Source organism: Castanea sativa, chromosome 5 (genome assembly GCF_040712315.1).
Source record: "Castanea sativa cultivar Marrone di Chiusa Pesio chromosome 5, ASM4071231v1".
NCBI lineage: Eukaryota > Viridiplantae > Streptophyta > Magnoliopsida > Fagales > Fagaceae > Castanea > Castanea sativa.
This window is the reverse complement of record NC_134017.1, coordinates 56,874,070-56,892,775: the sequence shown is the minus strand read 5'-3', so window position 1 is coordinate 56,892,775 and position 18,706 is coordinate 56,874,070. Positions and strand designations below refer to the sequence as shown.

Sequence of the window (18,706 nt, the reverse complement as noted above, 5' to 3'; positions counted from 1 at the left end):
TGCCAGGTCCTCAGACTTTCTACTTTGGGGAAATTAACATTTGAAGTCACTATTCTTAAGTGTCAAATAGAAACTTGGTTAAGTATGGTCCTTGGACCATAAACCTTATGGAAATTGATATCTTATCATTTGTTAAACAGAACCTTAGTTATGCCGGGTCCTCAAACCTTCTACTTTAGGGAAATTAACATTTGAAGTCACTATTCTTAAGTGTCAAACAGAAACTTGGTTAAGTATGGTCCTCGGACCATAAACCTTGTGGAAATTGATATCTTATCATTTGTTAAACAGAACCTTAGTTATGCCGGGTCCTCGGACCTTCTACTTTGGGGAAATTAACATTTGAAGTTACTGTTATTAAGTATCAAATAGAAACTTGGTTTTGTATGGTCCTCGGACCACAGACCCTGTGGAAATTGATGTCTTATCATTTGTTAAAAAGAGCCCTATTTAGGGAAATTAACATTTTTAGTCATTGTTCTTATTCTTATCACACACTTTGTGGAAATCAATACCTTACCATCTGTTAAATTGGATCTTAAGTTGTACATCTGTAAGTATTAAAACAAAAGTTTCGTAAGGTTTGGTCCTCGGACCTTACACTCTACTAAAATTGGTATCTCAGATTACCAAGTTTAACTATCATGTGGGTTTTCTAAGTAAGGCACTGTATACCATCCAAACTAAATTAGTTTTTGTCAGATTCTTGAATGTCTTACTTTGCAAAGCAAGTATGCATATGGCTGTTTAAAATTATAATTGTTCAACTGTTGGAGTTAGACTTATTTATTCCGTTCTTTCTTTAGCTATGTGTTAGTGAAAACTTTCATGACAAGCATAAAAAGGACAAAGTAATATAAATACAACTCGAATGAAAATTGAATAAAATTGTTCTTCATTAATTGTAAATAGAATACATCATTATGTGAAAAAAACTGCAAAGTACAGAAGAAGTCCTATGCTAGGCCCTAAGCTTTTGGAGGGGCAACTCAAAGGCAAACAAGACTTGTTTCCCTTTGTCTGTTGAAGGAATGATGGGCTCCACATTCTGGCTTTGCTCCTTCTTGGCACCATCACACCCGTCCTTCTCTTTATAGGAACCTTCATGTTTTGTAGGATCAGGAACGAGTTCTGGCACCACGGAAGGAAGGGCAGGAAAGGCAACAACAGGAGTGTCTTCTATCTCCTATATGTCAAGGGGAAGCCAAACGTTCTCGGGCTTCCTCAGCTCGGAAGCTTGAGGAACGCCTGCTGCGTTTAAAGCCTCCCCCTAGACCTGTTGACAGTATTCTTGGCACAAGGCCGTGAAGGCTTCTGTCAGCTGGTCCTATGTTGCAGCCACTCCCTCCTGATAACTAGTCTGCTTCGCAGCCTCTAGTGAGTGCTTGAAGTTGCGCGCTTCCTCCTTCATCCGCGCAAGCTCCTTCTCCAAGTCAGAGCGTTCCCTTTGGGCTTGGGAAAGTTCGTCATCCTTTTGGCGAAGGAGCTTACGTTGCCCCTCCACTTGATTCTTCATTGTTTTCAGACTGGCTTCGGCACCGTCCTTCTCTCTTTTCAGATCGGCCAGTTGAGAGGTGAGCTTTCCATTCTCCGCTAGGGCCTGGCTTAGGGACTTTTCTGTCTCTTGCCTTATCTCCTGCTCCATTCCAGCTCGCTTCCGAGAATCCTCCATGAACTTCTCGGTAGCGAAAACTTCTTGGATGGCCTGTGATAAAGCGTCAGGGGGTTAAACATGATAAAATATTTACAAATGACCCTAGAATATAAGTACGAAGTGAAACTTACCAGAGCTAAATCCCTTTTCAAAGAATGGAACAACTGAGGTTGGCTCATATTTTCCAAGGCTTCCATGTCCTTGGGCAGCAGAAGAGGACGCTTCAACGCCTCGGCCAGGTGGAGGGCATGGCCTTGTTGGAACACCCTGATGTTAGACTGGAGGGGAATTGGCGCTCCATCCAGTCTCAGATCGGGAGACCACATAGGCGGTGCTCGGCGCACCTCGGCCATGTCTCTGATCTCCCCACTTTCAACTGAACGGGCGCGCCTTTTGCCCTTGTTCGACTTCTGCTGCTGAGCCTGCGGTGGCTGCTGTTTCAACTTTTTTTGCTTCTCGCCACCAATCCCCTCGGCCTCCACCTTCCTTTTCTTCTTCGGATCGTCAGCAGGAAGCTTGGGGTCGGCTGGAGGAAGGGGTGGTGGCAAGGCTGGGGGAGCTTAAGATCCCCTCGCTCCCTTCTTGGCGACTTTCTCGCCTCTCGTGGTCAGGAGGCCCTTAAGCACGTCCATATCTTCTTCAATAGAGATGTCGTCTGGACGTGCTATCACTAGGCCAGCTATCCCAGAGGTCTCGGCGGGTTCCTCTTCCTCGTCGAAAAGGACGACAAATGGGTTTCCACAAGGTCTTTGGACGTCCTCAAGTTGAAACTTGTTTATCTCCTCGTCCAACGTGTTCGACAAAGACACTTGCTCCTCTGGGACAACAGTTGCCTGAGAGTGCGTGGCGAGAGGGATTGCCACGATGGGTTATGTGTACAGTATGGTGTGGGGGTCGTAAGGAATGTCGTGGTCGGCTAAGAAGTGCGGTCTGGCTACGTGGATCCTCCTACGCCTCCGGTCACCTGCAACGATTGCGTTCTTGATTTCCTAGAAGTCCGAGGATATAGGGTCGTACCCTAATATCAAGTGAGCTGCTCTAAGTTGCAAGTCTTCACTCACGAAAACTTCTGAGCGTAGCACTTGGTTCAAATCCGCAACGTTGCAGTGGCTCAAGCGCGGGCGCACGTATTGTTTATCTGCAAGGGAAGACACCAAGACAGACAAACATGGTCAGATTTGTAAGACACGTGATAAATCAAAGTCAAACGGTTTGTAAATGCAAATGACATTCTAAGATGTTTAGATGGAGTTATGGCGTGGGAAGGAGTCACACCTAGATCTCCCCATTCGACTGGGCAGTGGGGGCCGTCGTGCCAGTTGCCTGATGCGATGAGGTAGTCGTCCTTCATGCCTTTATTGGACTTGGGCAGACAGGAAATTAACCTAACTACGCTAGAGTGGGATTTGATATAATAGCCTACCCTAGTAAGTTTGTGGCATTCGTACATAAAAACGACGTCATGCCAAGTAAGGTTTAGACCCATCTGCTCGTTTAGAGCGTTGATGCTTCCTAAGACTCTAAAGACGTTAGGAGCACACTGGTCAGGACACAACCGGTGGTTGCGGAGGTATTCCCTAGTCACGCTTCTCATAGGGAGGGTCATCCCACCTTCTATGAAGGCAATCATGGGGATGATAACCTCTCCCGTTTTCCTAGACCCAGCCACGGCTTCCGCCAGACAGTATCTTAAACCTACGTCGTTGGGAATGTGGTATTTGGCTCTAAAACCTTCCATCCCAGTGGCGGTGTCAACTAAACACTTGAATTTACCCATAAGAAAGGAACGAAAGACTGAGTTTTAAGAGGGAGAATGGTTAAGGTGGGAGCCGAGGACAGGATCCGAGGAGAATGGATTAAAGAAAAAGTAGGAACTTACGAGTTTGAAGTTGTGCGAGTTTCTACGGATTTTTGTAGAGAAAAGGCAACTACTAATGTTTTGATGTGATTAGCCTCTGAAGAAATAAATGAAGGCGCATGTTTCCAAAGCGTTACGACGTGCGGGAAGCGGCCTCGAAATTGCATCCGTCCCGCCCAAATTTTCAGGGGGTAACAAGGGCCGTTGGATGCTCATCTCACCGTTGAATGTGGGGAACAAGGTGTAACTTACGGTCATAAATGCGCGCGTTTTTGAAATTGAAACCGCCAAATGGCATCCTCTGGAACACGAAACGATCTCCACACGTGGGGTTATTTACAAAACGTATGGGGTAAGTTCTCGTTGGATCAAAACCCTATTTTTCTCCTCGGATGCTGAAAAATAGAGTTTTGAGGGGCTATTGTGGGGAGTAAAAGGACCCAAGCAGGCATTTGGGCCTTTGGATTCTAACAAGGAAGGCCGACCTGTTCTTAAATTAAGAACCTGTTAGTACTGCAAATCGGCCCATACGCCGAGGGTCCGAGGATACATCCGAGGGTGAGTTTCTCCTCGGATAGACCCAAGAGAACTCGGAGATTCACTATAAAGGTCAAGGCAAAGTTCCGGAAAGACTGTTGGTTAAAAGGGGGAATCCCTGAACCTTTTAGATGCACCGGTGTTAGAAAAATATCTTAGGCAAAGGTTGCCACCTCCACATTAAAGACTCTGCACCTACCTCCCTGGCCGTATTAATGGGGAAGTGACCCCTGAACAGTAAAACCGAAACTTCTGGTTACTATTTAAAGTACTAAGAGAAGAAATATCTGGGGGGAGGAGATTTGAGCAACACGTGGATAAAGCACCAAGGGAAGAAGTATTTAAAGGGGGTGAAGACCAAAGAAAAGGAGATTAGTCAGTTACCAAGAAAGAAATTAAGAATTGTAACCTTTAAGAAAGAAAGAGAAATAATACAGAAGTGGTCCTCGGCTTACGTCCGAGGAGGTCTCTTTGCAATTATCATCTACTATTTACAAGTATCTTCACACCTTAGCCTGTTATCAAGTTCCCAGTACCTCTAAATTAGATTTCAAACCCACACTCTACAAATTTCATTGTTTAAGGCTCATTGGGCCTGAGCCCATAATTGTTTTTGGGTCCAGGTGCAATTGTTCACTTACAATAATAATAATAATAATAATAATAATAATAATAATAATAATAATAATTATTATTATTATTATTATTATTATTATCTATACTACAATTTAAGGGTTTCTCTTGTTTGGATTCCTCATTTTTTAGTTCAAAAATGTCCTTATAATCCTATGTTTAAGTAGAGACAAAACTAAAGGACAATCTGGTAAAAATGCAATTCTAACTCCCATTAAAACATTGCCTAAAAAAATAGGACCACTCTCTTATTAATTTTAAAATTGATTTATTCACTTATAAATTAGATTTTTAAAATAAAAATTATATATATATAAATAAAATAATTAAATATAGTTTTTTTCTACAAAATAGGACCACTAAAAAAAAGTTTCATCACACGCGCGAAGTGCGTGTGATGAGGCTAGTTATTATTATTATTATAAAAAAATCAAAGTCCTTTTTAAAATGGCTCATTGAATATAAAAGTCATCAAACGCTATAAGAATGTTCAAGACGTTCGAAATGATCTTCCGGTTGTGATCCTTGTGACTCTGCATGGTGAGAGCCTAAGCCTGCCATAATATCCCTACTACTTCTAGACTAGGTTCCCACAGACGGCGCCAATTGTAAGTGCACAATTGCACCTGGACCCAAGAATAGTTATGGGCTCAGGCCCAATGAGCCTTAAACAATAAAAATTTGTAGAGAGTGGGCTTGAAACCCAGGTTAGAAGTGAGTGAAGATTAAATGACAAACTAAAGATTGCCAGTATTTGGAAACAGCAAGGAGTAATGCAAATAGGTCTCCTCGGACGTAAGCCGAGAGCTGTTCTTATATTATCTCTCTCTCTTTGTCTTTTTTCTTGTTAGGTTACAAAAAGTCCTCCTTCTTTCTGTTCTAGGTCCTCCCTTAAATACTCTTCTTTTTAATACTTTCTACACGTGTTGCCCCAACTCCTCCCTTAGCCTAGATATTTCTTTTCTTAGTGCCTTTGAACAGTAACTAGAAGTTTCCCTTCCACTGTTCAAGTGTCACCTCCCCATTAATGCGGCCAGGGTGGTAGGTGCAGGGTCTTTAATGTGGAGGTAGCAGCCTTTATCTTTGACATTTCTTCAACACCGGTGCTTCTGGGGCATTCTAGGGTTTCCCCCTTTTAACCATTGGCCTTAACTGTGCCATCCCCTAACCTTTACTATGAAATCCCGAGTTCTTCGGTGCTCACCCGAGGGTAAGTTCACCCTCGGCTGGGTCCTCGGATCCTCGGCGCATGGGCCGACCCATAGTATTAACAACTTCTAAACCCAGGGTCAGGTCGGCCCTCCTTAACACGGCCCAAAAGGCCCATGTTCCCATCAGGATCTTTTTACCCCCCCACAATAGCCCCTCAAAACTCTAATTTTCAACGTCCGAGGAGAAAAATAGGGTTTTGATCCGACGAGAACCTGCTCTACACACTTTATAAGTGATGGCACGTGTGGAAATTGTTTCGCGTCCCAGAAGATGACACTTGGCGGTTTTATTTTCGAAAACGCGCGCATTTATTACTGTAAGTTACTCTTTGTCTCCCACGTTCAACGGTGAGATGGGCATCCAACGGTTCTCATTACTCCACGAAATTTTAGGCGGGACAGACATAATTTCGAGGCCGCCTTTTCGCACGTCGTGACGCTTCGGGAACCCGCGCCTTCATTTAATTCCTCAGGGGGTAATCCCATCAAGACATCAGCCATCATACCTTACTTTGCAGAAAACCGTGGAGATTTGCACACCTTCAACCTTGTAAGTTCTTGCTCCTATTCTTAACCTTTTCTCCTCGATATTTGTCCTCGGCTACCAATACAAACACTCTCCCTTTTAAAGTTTAGTCAATCGTCTTTCTGTAATGGGAAAATTCAAGTGTCTAGTTGATACCGCCGCTGGGATGGAGGGCTTTAGAGCTAAATACCATATTCCCAGTGACGTAGGGCTAGAATACTGCCCGGCAACAGCCGTGGCCGGTTCTAGGAAAGAGGAAGAGGTTATCATCCCTATGATAGCCTTCATAGAGGGTGGGATGACCCTTCCAATGAAACCCGTAATGAGGGAGTATCTTCGCAACCACCGGTTGTGCCCCGACCAATGCCTTCCAAACGTTTTTAGAGTTCTAGGTAGTGTAGATGCTCTAAACGAGCAGATGGGTTTAAACCTCACATGGCACGATGTCGTGTTCCTATATGAGTCCCACAAACTCTCTAAGGTAGGTTATTACATGAAATCTCGGTCCAGCACCGTTAGGCTAATCTCCTGTCTGCCCAAATCAAACAAAGGCATGAAGGACGACTACTTGATCGTGTCTGGGAACTGGCACGATGGCTTCCACTGCCCAGTTCAGTGGAGAGATCCAGGTGCGACGCCGTAGGATTAATCTCCCCACAACACAACTTCTCCTAACACACACACAAAAATGCGTATTTGTATTTACTTAAACTTGTTAAATATTTGTGTGAATCTAATCAGGTTTGTTTGTTTTGACGTCTTTTTTGCAGATAAGCAGCACGTGCGTCCTCGTTTGAGTCACTGTAACGTTGCCGATCTAAACCGAGTACTTCGCTCCGAGGTGTTCGTTAGCGAAGACTTACAACTCCGGGCTGCTCACCTCATCCTCGGATACACTCCCTTTTCCAAAGACTTCCAAGAGATAGAGGACGCCATTATTGCAGGCGACCGAAGACGGAAGAGGATCAACGAAGCTCGGCGCCATTTTTTGGACGACCGTGACCTCCCGGACGCTCCTAACACTATTTTGTACAACCGGCCGATAGCAGCAGTCCCACTCGCCGTGCACTCACAAACAACTGTCGTTCCAGAAGAGCAGGTGTCTTCTTCACACACACTTGACGACGAGATAGACCAATTCCACCTCGAAGACACCGAGAGACCTCGCGGGAACCAGTTTGTGGTACTTTCCGACGAGGAAGAAGAAGCCACCGAGACCTCTGGAATTGCTGGGTTTGTGGTTGCCCTTCCCGAAGACGACGTAGGAGAAGACATGGGACGAATGGAGGGTCTCCTCACCAACAGGGCTGCCAAAGTTGCAGAGAAGAAGAAAACGGGGACGTCCCAAGTTCCCCCAGCTTTACCTCCTCCTCCTCCTCCAGCTGAGCCCAAACTGCTAGCCGAGGATCCCAAGAAGAAGAGGAAGGGGGATAATGATGGGACGACTAATAAAGACCCCAAGAAACCACGCCAACAACTCCCACCGGCCCAGCAGCAGAAGCCGGACAAGGGCAAGGGCAGAGCCCGTTCAGTTGAACTCGGGGAAATCAGGGATGAGGCTATAGTGCGCCGAGCACCGACCACTTGGTCCCCCGATCTAAGGCTGGACGGCGCTCCTATCTCCTGCCAGTCCAGTATAAGGGCGGTTCAACAAGGCCACGCCCACCACCTGGCCGAGGTCTTGGAACGTCCTCTTCTGCTGCCCAAGGACATGGAGACCTTGGAGAAGATGGGCCAGCCACAACTATTTCTCTCTCTAAAAAGAGACTTAGCGCTGGTAAGTTTTTCTCCTTTTTTAGGAAGATTCCACTTTTAATAATATTTATAGCTGTTAACTCCATCGTACTTTGTTACAGGCTATTCAGGAGGTCTTTGTAGCTGAAAAGCTTATTGAAGACACTCGGAAAGTAGCCAGAACTGAGCTCGAAATAAGGTTGGAGACTGAGAAGTCCTTGGGCACAGCCCTTGCCGAGAATGAGAAGCTGACCTCGGAGGTAGCAGAGCTGAGGAGAGAGAAAAATGGGGTCGAGTCAAACTTGAAGACTATGAAGACCCAGATAGAAGGACAGCGCAAGCTCCTTCGTGAAAGAGATGAAGAGCTCTCCCAAGCTCAAAGGGAGTGCTCGGATCTGAAGAAGCAACTGGCGCTGATGAAGGAAGAAGCCAGCTCCTTCCAACTCTCTCTTCAAGCTGCCAAGCAGGCCAGTTTCGATGAAGGGGTAGCAACCACCGAGGAGCAGCTGACAGAGGAGTTCGCGGCTTTATGCCGCGAATACTGTCAAAAAGTATGGGGGGAAGCTTTAAACGTAGCAGGAGTTCCCCAATCTTCGGATTTGAGGAAGTCCGAGAACGTTTGGCTTCCCCTAGAAATACAGGAGATTGAAGAGGCTCCTGTTGCTGCTCCTACCCCTGAGACGACTCTTCCTGCTTTACCTCCGATGGTCCCACAGCAAATTCCCGATCCTACAGAACCTTCTGGTTCCAATAAAGAGAAGGAAGGAGGAGTGAATGCAGAGAAGGACTTGAGCCAGACAGTGGAACCCATCGTCCTTTCAACAATGACAGTGGATAAAGGAAAGCAGATTATGACTCCTTTTGAGCTTGAGTTGAGAAAGACCGAGGGCACTAGTACCTCTCAGCAAGATCCTCCTCCAACAGCTTAGGACTTAGCTTAGGGCTTCTCTTTTTCCATTTTTTTTTTGAATTATATGTAATGCATACTCAATTGATTAATGAAGAACGATTTCGTTTACTTTTCACTTGGATTGTCTCTGTTTCTACTTTACTCTTTTTTTTGTACTTATCACAAAAGTTTCCCATTAAGTCATATCAAAAGTTTCTCAGAGTATAAAAATCTAACTCCAAGGATTGCACAATCATAACTTCCACATAATCATGCGTTTATTACTAAAGATTTAATATAAGGTGACATAGTTAATACGTTTGAACAATGCCTTGATTAAAAAGGAAAAAGGACTTCATATAATGATTAAGCCCTTACAATGCATAACACTGTTTCTAGTAGGATGTAAGATTCGAGGACCATTCCTTACACAAAATTGCTTAACACTTGGAGATATAAAACTTAAGGTCCAAGTTTAATAAACAGTAACGTATTAACATCCAGACACAATCAGAAGTTAAGTTAAATCAAAGTCATAGTCCGAAGATAAATCTTAAGCAATCTTTCGTTTGATTCTTCAAGATTGTAACTGTAAACGATAAGACATCAATTTCCACAAGGTTTGTGGTCCGAGGACTGCACTTAACCAAGTTTCTGTTTGATTCTTAAAAATTGTAACTTCAAATGTTAATTTTCCCAAAGCAGGAGGTCCGAAGACCCGGCATAACTAAGGTTCTGTTTAACAAATGACAAGACATCAATTTCCACAAGGTTTGTGGTCCGAGGACTGCACTTAACCAAGTTTCTGTTTGATTCTTAAAAATTGTAACTTCAAATGTTAATTTTCCCAAAGTAGGAGGTCCGAAGACCCGGCATAACTAAGGTTCTGTTTAACAAATGACAAGACATCAATTTCCACAAGGTTTGTGGTCCGAGGACTACACTTAACCAAGTTTCTGTTTGATTCTTAAAAATTGTAACTTCAAATGTTAATTTTCCCAAAGTAGGAGGTCCGAAGACCCGGCATAACTAAGGTTCTGTTTAACAAATGACAAGACATCAATTTCCACAAGGTTTGTGGTCCGAGGACTACACTTAACCAAGTTTCTGTTTGATTCTTAAAAATTGTAACTTCAAATGTTAATTTTCCCAAAGTAGGAGGTCCGAAGACCCGGCATAACTAAGGTTCTGTTTAACAAATGACAAGACATCAATTTCCACAAGGTTTGTGGTCCGAGGACTACACTTAACCAAGTTTCTGTTTGATTCTTAAAAATTGTAACTTCAAATGTTAATTTTCCCAAAGTAGGAGGTCCGAAGACCCGGCATAACTAAGGTTCTGTTTAACAAATGACAAGACATCAATTTTCACAAGGTTTGTGGTCCGAGGACTACACTTAACCAAGTTTCTGTTTGATTTTTTAAAAATTGTAACTTCAAATGTTAATTTTCCCAAAGTAGGAGGTCCGAAGACCCGGCATAACTAAGGTTCTGTTTAACAAATGACAAGACATCAATTTCCACAAGGTTTGTGGTCCGAGGACTACACTTAACCAAGTTTCTGTTTGATTCTTAAAAATTGTAACTTCAAATACGAGAGCTAGCCATAACTTTGAAACATTAATTGACAAAAGCTTATTTGATTAATAATAATACCTTCTAAGATTATTTACATTCCATGGACGTGGTACAACTCGTTCATCCAGGTCAGCTAGCCTATACGACCCTATGCCTGCTATTGAAACAATGCGATAGGGGCCTTCCCAGTTAGGTCCTAGCTTACCCCATGCTGGGTTCTTAGAAGTGCCTACAACTTTCCTTAATACAAGATCACCAGGCGCAAGTGGCCTTAGCTTCACGTGGGCATCATGTCCTTGTTTTAGCTTCTGCTGATAATAAGCCATTTGGACCATAGCTGCCTCACGCCGTTCTTCAAGTAAATCAAGATCTCTCTCTAGAAGTTCCTCGTTATTCTCTGGACTAAAAGAACTTGTCTTTAGAGTAGGAAAACCAGACTCCAATGGTATCACCGCCTCAGCTCCGTAAGTCATAGAGAATGGCGTTTCTCCAGTGGACCTGCGCGGAGTGGTCCGATACGTCCACAGGACATGAGGGAGCTCTTCTACCCATCTGCCTTTCGCATCATCCAACCTCTTCTTGAGCCCGTTGACTATGACCTTGTTAACGGCCTCGGCCTGTCCATTTCCTCGAGGATAAGCTGGGGTAGAGTATCTATTTATGATGCCCATGTCACCACAGTACTGCCTAAAGGCGTTGCTGTCAAATTGAACGCCATTGTCCGAGATAAGTGTATGCGGTATACCAAATCTAGTAACAATATTCTTCCATATAAACTTCTTGGAATCAACATCTCGGATATTGGCTAAGGGCTCAGCTTCAACCCATTTCGTGAAGTAGTCTGTCCCTACGAGCAGCCATCTTTTGTTTCTAGCAGCTCTCGAAAATGGCCCTACAATGTCCAAGCCCCATTGCGCGAAAGGCCAAGGGCTGGAGAGAGGGTTAAGAACCCCTCCAGGTTGGTGGATATTAGGGGCGAATCTCTGACATTGATCACATTTTCTGGCATAGTCCTGAGCCTCCCTCTGCATATTAGGCCACCAATAACCCTGAGTCAGGGCTCTATGGGCTAAGGACCTTCCCCCAGTGTGACTCCCACAAATTCCTTCATGCAATTCCTCCAGCAATGATTCTGTTGATTCAGGGTGTACACACAACAAATACGGTCCTGAAAAGGATCGTTTGTATAACTTCTGGTCCTCGGACAACCAGAAACGCGGCGCCTTTCGACGTACCTTTTCTGCTTCGACCTTGTCTTCAGGAAGGATGTCATTTTTAAGAAAAGATATGATCGAATCCATCCAGCTAGGACCAGGCCTTATTAGATGGATGCGAGGTGCATTAGCAGTTACAAGAGAAGGTTCTACCAGATCCTCAACGAGAATAACCCTTGGTAGACCTTGAGCCGAGGATGTGGCCAATGTAGCCACGGAATCTGCATGAGTGTTTCCACTCCTAGAGACATGAGCTAAGGCAAAAGAGTCGAATTCAGCTTGCTGACGTTTAACCTGGGCCAAATAGTCCTGCATTCTGGGGTCTCTAGCCTCCATGGTCCCCATGACTTGGCCGACCACTAACAGAGAGTCCGAGAACACATGGATTTCCTTGCCACCCATCTTATGTACCATTCGCATGCCTACCAAGACTACTTCATACTCAGCCTCATTATTAGTAGCCGAGAAGGCCAATTTCAAAGATTTTTCAAAGACAATCCCTTCAGGGGACATTAGAACAAGTCCAACCCCAGACCCTTTATGATTAGCAGCCCCATCCACATAAACTTTCCAAGCCGAGGGCGATACGGCTGTGATCACACCAACTGATTTTTCACCCATGTGTGCTTCCTTTGAAGTTTCTTCTAACAATGGTTCAGTAAACTCTGCCACCAAATCAGCGAGGACCTGCCCCTTCACCGAAGTGCGAGGCTTGTATTTAACATCAAAGGCTCCTAAAATGGTTCCCCATTTTGCCACCTTGCCAGAATAATCAGCACTACGCAACACAGCCTTGAGAGGCAACTGGGTCAAAACAACCACAGTATGAGACTGAAAATAGTGAGGAAGTTTGCGCGTGGCGTGGACTACTGCCAGAAGCGCTTTTTCCAAGGGCAAATAGCGCACCTCGGCCTCATTCAAGGACTTACTAACGTAGTAAATTGGTCTCTGCACTCCATTTTCATTCCTTATAAGGACTAAACTCACCGCATGAACAGCCACGGCCAAATAAGCGAATAAAACCTCGTCCACCTCAGGACGAGATAAGATGGGCGGGCGAGAAAGATATTGCTTAAGCTGTTGGAAAGCTGACTCACAATCTTCGGTCCATTGAAACCCTTTCCACTTGTTCAACAACTGAAAGAAAGGACGGCACCGGTCAGCTGACCGAGAAATAAATCTATTCAGCGCAGCAATCATTCCGGTCAATTTTTGAATCTCTTTTGGGTTCCGAGGCGGCTGCAAATTCTGAATAGCCTTAACCTGCACTGGGTTCACCTCTATGCCCCTATGAGTGATCATATATCCTAGGAACTTTCTAGATCCCACGCCAAAAGAACACTTGGAGGCGTTAAGGCGCAACTTATACTTCCTCAGCATCTGGAAGGTGTCGGCCAAATCTGTCATGTGCGAAGGTACCGTCTTACTCTTCACCACCATATCATCCACGTATACTTCTATATTTTTCCCCGATTCTTTGCTCAAACATTCGGGTCATCATTCTTTGGTAAGTAGCCCCCGCATTTTTTAACCCAAATGGCATGACCTTATAATGATAGTTCCCGGTTGGTGTAATGAAAGCAGTCTTCTCCTGATCTTCTAACGCCAAGGGAATTTGATGGTAACCCTGGAAGGCATCCAAAAAACTCATCCGAGGATGTCCGACAGTAGCATCTACCAGTTGATTAATCCGTGGCATTGGGAACGAATCTTTAGGACATGCCTTGTTCAGATCAGTAAAGTCCACACATACTCTCCACTTGCCGTTCTTCTTCTTAACGACAACAGTATGAGCCAACCATTCAGGGTAGAAAACTTCTTTGATAGCCCCCGCCCTTTTGAGTTTAAGAACCTCTTCCTTCACAGCCTCAGAATGTTCTCGGGAAGATCGCCGAGGTGGCTGCCTCCTCGGAACAATGGCCGGATTGACATTTAAATGATGACAAATAAAGTTCGGATCTACACCTGGAGCCTCATAGGGGTTCCATGCAAAGACATCTAAATTATCCTTCAGAAATTTCAACAAATCCATCTTCTCTTGGTGTGGCAATCGTATGCCAACTTGGAAGAATCTCTCTGGATCATCGGTTATTACAAACTTCTCTAACTCCTCACAAACAGCCTCATCTTCTATCATCGCTCCAGGTGCCTCCGGAGCTGTTAATTGCTATGACTCCTGGATGGGCAAGGTTGATGACTCCATTTCTGACTGACGAAGCACCGCAGCCGATATGCATTGCCTAGCAACTACACAGGCTGCCGAGGATTTCCTCAACATGCTCCCCAGTGGAATTTTACTTTAACATGTAAGGTAGAAGAGACAGCTCCCAAAGCGTGCAGCCATGGCCTGGCGAGGATGGCTGTATATGGAGAGTACGCGTCAACCACAATGAAATCTACCTCAACCGTTTCTGAGCCGGTTTGAACGGGTAAACGGATCTGCCCCTTCGGCACAACGGCCCTTCCTTCAAAGCTTATAAGTGGAGAATCATAAGGAGTTAAATCTTCCAACTCCAACCTCAGTCCTTTAAATAGATCAGGGTACATGATATCTGCACCGCTGCCTTGATCTATCATCACCCTTCTCACATCATAATTCCCTATCCTAAGGGTAACCACAAGAGCATCGTCATGGGGCTGGATAGTCCCTACTTTATCCTCCTCGGAGAAACCCAAGACAGGTAAAGTGCTCTTTAATCTCTTCGGCCTGCTACCTACATCCTCGGCCTGCGGATGAGAAACTGCCATAATCCTAGTGGGACCTGAACCGGTCCTACCAGGTGCAGCGAAGATAACATTAATTGTTCCCAATGCTGGCCGAGATGAACTGTTCCTCTGGTTGTTTGAACCAACTTGACTTACTTGCCCAGTGGGCTGACACAAGTGCTGCTTTAACTTTCCCTCGCCGACGAGCTGCTCCAGATGGTTCCACAGGGTCCGACAGTTCTCAGTAGTATGGCCCACATCCTGATGGTACTGACAGAAAAGGTTTTGATTTCTTCTCGCAGGGTCCCCTGCCATCTTGCCGGGCCATCTGAAAAAGGGCTCTTTACGAACTTTTTCTAATAACTGATGCACTGGTTCTCGGAACACAGTATTTACAGCCTGGGGTGCTGCCGAGCCGGATTGTCCGAAGTAATCCCTCCTCGGCTTGTTGTTGTGATATCTGTCCGACCTGAAATCCCTTCTCTCCTGCGGGATAACCTTCTCCTTTCCTTTTCCTTGCTGCTGGTCTTCCTCTACCCTTTTATATTCATCAATACGATCCATAAGACGGCGTACGCTGCGGACGGGCTTTTTCGTCAAAGACTTTCTTAGATCGTGATCAGTAGGGAGGCCTACCTTAAAGGTATTAAGCGCCACCTCATCAAAGTCGCCATCTATTTCATTAAACATCTCCCAGTATCTGTCGGAGTATGCTTTCAGTGTCTCCCCTTCCTTCATGACCATGGATAGCAACGAATCCAATGGCCGAGGGACTCTGCTACACGTGATGAACCGCGAAGCAAATGCCCTAGTTAACTCCCCAAACGAGCCCACAGACCCCGATTTGAGACCGTTAAACCATCTCATAGCCACAGGTCCCAAGCTGGAGGGGAAGACTTTACACATCAAAGTCTCGTTATGAGAGTGCACTGCCATCCTTTGGTTGAAGTGACTCACGTGTTCCACCGGATCAGTCCGGCCATTATAGATGGTAAAGGTGGGCTGGGTGAACCTCCTGGGAAGCCTCCCCCTCTCAATCCTCCGTGAAAACGGAGATTTAGAGAGTTGGTGCAACGCCCTACTCATGGTATCGTTGCCTAAGCCCCTAGAACGAAGCTTCTTACGTCTGCGAGTTGATTGGTCGTCCTCCTCGCCGAAGGATGTTGCGCTAGTGGGGGAATATGACCTTGAACTGTAGCCAACTCCCCTATCCTTCTCTGAGGAAGAACTAGATGAGGACGGGGAAACCTTACGTTTAGCACGGCGTAACTTCCTCTTCAAACGATTAATTTCCTTCTGAATGGATTTAGAGCCCTCATCGTGGGTAGTGCTACCCCCTCCTTGAGTATGGCTAGCCCCTGGGTATTCTGTATGGACGCTTCCCTCACGATCCCTAAGATGTTCAAGACGTTCGAAATGATCTTCCGGTTGTGATCCTTGTGACTCTGCATGGTGAGAGCCTAAGCCTGCCATAATATCCCTACTACTTCTAGACTAGGTTCCCACAGACGGCGCCAATTGTAAGTGCACAATTGCACCTGGACCCAAGAACAGTTATGGGCTCAGGCCCAATGAGCCTTAAACAATAAAAATTTGTAGAGAGTGGGCTTAAAACCCAGGTTAGAAGTGAGTGAAGATTAAATGACAAACTAAAGATTGCCAGTATTTGGAAACAGCAAGGAGTAATGCAAATAGGTCTCCTCGGACGTAAGCCGAGAGCTGTTCTTATATTATCTCTCTCTCTTTGTCTTTTTTTCTTGTTAGGTTACAAAAAGTCCCCCTTCTTTCTGTTCTAGGTCCTCCCTTAAATACTCTTCTTTTTAATACTTTCTACACGTGTTGCCCCAACTCCTCCCTTAGCCTAGATATTTCTTTTCTTAGTGCCTTTGAACAGTAACTAGAAGTTTCCCTTCCACTGTTCAAGTGTCACCTCCCCATTAATGCGGCCAGGGTGGTAGGTGCAGGGTCTTTAATGTGGAGGTAGCAGCCTTTATCTTTGACATTTCTTCAACACCGGTGCTTCTGGGGCATTCTAGGGTTTCCCCCTTTTAACCATTGGCCTTAACTGTGCCATCCCCTAACCTTTACTATGAAATCCCGAGTTCTTCGGTGCTCACCCGAGGGTAAGTTCACCCTCGGCTGGGTCCTCGGATCCTCGGCGCATGGGCCGACCCATAGTATTAACAACTTCTAAACCCAGGGTCAGGTCGGCCCTCCTTAACACGGCCCAAAAGGCCCATGTTCCCATCATGATCTTTTTACCCCCCACAACACAAAGTTGTATTGTTTATTTATTTATTTATTTTGTTGAGAGGGGGGGGGGGGGAGGAGGGGTGTAAGAAATGTGTATTAAATTAAGTGTATGTTGGGGAATTATAAGTTTTTTTTGTCTCAAGCAAACTTCTACAGTGGTAGCTTACAAGGTTAATTTCGAGATTCTTTCCAATAAAATTATGGGGTTATCCAAGGCCCATAAATTAAGTTGATTCTTGAATTATTTCTTGTTATAATTTTTTTTTTCATAAGATGCATAATAAATTCTAACATATGTTTACTCTTCGTATAACATTTAAAAAATACTAAAGGGTTACGTATATAGCAAATTAAGAACCATTTATTTTGAATACAATATATAGATAATAAAAAAAACTAACTAAACATAAACGTAAACATAATTATGTTCATTCTTATATTTAAATATGAAAATTTGGTATGGTTACCATTTTTTGACCCTATTGTTTACCCAATATGTCAAAATTGTTCATTGAAGAATAGGCTACTCTCTCTCTCCTCCACAAATAGAGCCACCTCATTATAATTGTAAGTCGGCAAAAATCATTTTTTACTCAAGTTAGATGGAGAGTTAATATATAACGACCTAGTACAATTAATTTGTAGAGAAAGAGTTTCCGAGGTCAACCTTAGTGTGCCTATATTGTTTAGCTATTAAGTTAATGGAAAAACATCAAGTAACTAATAAGAGAGAAGAAGATTTTGATATTAATGCTTCCTCGGGTTAGTCCAAGGAGCGCTAATTCATATAATGTTTAAGTCTTGGTTACAACGTAGCGTTACAAAGAGTATGTTTCTCCTTTCATGTTTTTTCCTCTCTCTGTTTGGAGGTGTTTCCTTTCTTTGTATAGCTATTTGAATTGCATCCTAGTCCTTTACCTGTACAGCCACTGATCTTTCTTTAGATGATTGTCCAATCAGGGTTTTGCTAGAGGTGGTAGAATGTGCTGCAAGTTGTGAGGGTATTATTTAGGGGTCATTCCACCATTAATGCGGTTAATTGAGTTGGTGCAGTGCATTGAATATAGAGGTGATGGGTACTTTACCTGGAGATCTCCCTTCTTCTTTGCTTGAACATCTCTACCTCCTTCCTCGGTATTTTGTCTTTTGGTCCAAGTGGCTTGCTCAATGCTTCCCGGGGAGCGCTCGCTCTTCAGACTCCTTGGGCAATCGGTCTCTTTGGCCTTTATTTTTGGGCTCTCATCTATGTATTGGGTCAGAATTAATGAGGGAATAGGCCCTTCCATCTCCTTAGGCTGGGCCCACGGGGCTCTATTTTGTACTCGAATCTTACCCCTCCCACAATAATTACTCTTTTTTGTCAATGATATCAAAACACAATTTATTTAGAGAGAGTTTTATTTTTTGTTTTTATTTTATTTTATTTTACATTCTTCAATGGTGGCTACCACAAAAAGTTAATACGGAAATCTCTTCCATTGTCTATGCAACAATCATCAAAGCTCATATTATATATATATATATATATATATATATATATATATATATCAATGTAATTTTTATTAATATTGAGATTTTGTCCATAGACTTCATGTTTAGAATAGACCAAACTCACAAATATTAGAGAGCACGTGGATTTGTCACTAACAAATGAGAATGTTTTTGTGATTTATTTGAAAAATATAACTGGAAGATAGATCTTAATAGAACTAAATGTTAACGATCTTAAACAAAAATATATTTTGATATGCTAGCTCTTTGTTGTGAATGTTAATCCTCTAAATGTTAAATACTATTTTTTTCATTAATATTTATTAGGGTAAGTATCTATTTGGATCCGCGTTTGCGGATTCACGTTTGCTTTTTTTTTTTTTTTTTTCAGTTGCATGTTTTGACTTTTCAGCAATGAACAA

At 43.9% G+C, this 18,706-nt stretch overlaps 1 pseudogene; it reads left to right on the top strand.

Annotated features, from left to right (window-relative positions):
* Window positions 1-2,302: 2,302 nt before the first annotated feature.
* The window catches only part of LOC142635461 (uncharacterized), a 30,795-nt pseudogene continuing 14,391 nt past the window's right edge, over window positions 2,303-18,706 (top strand).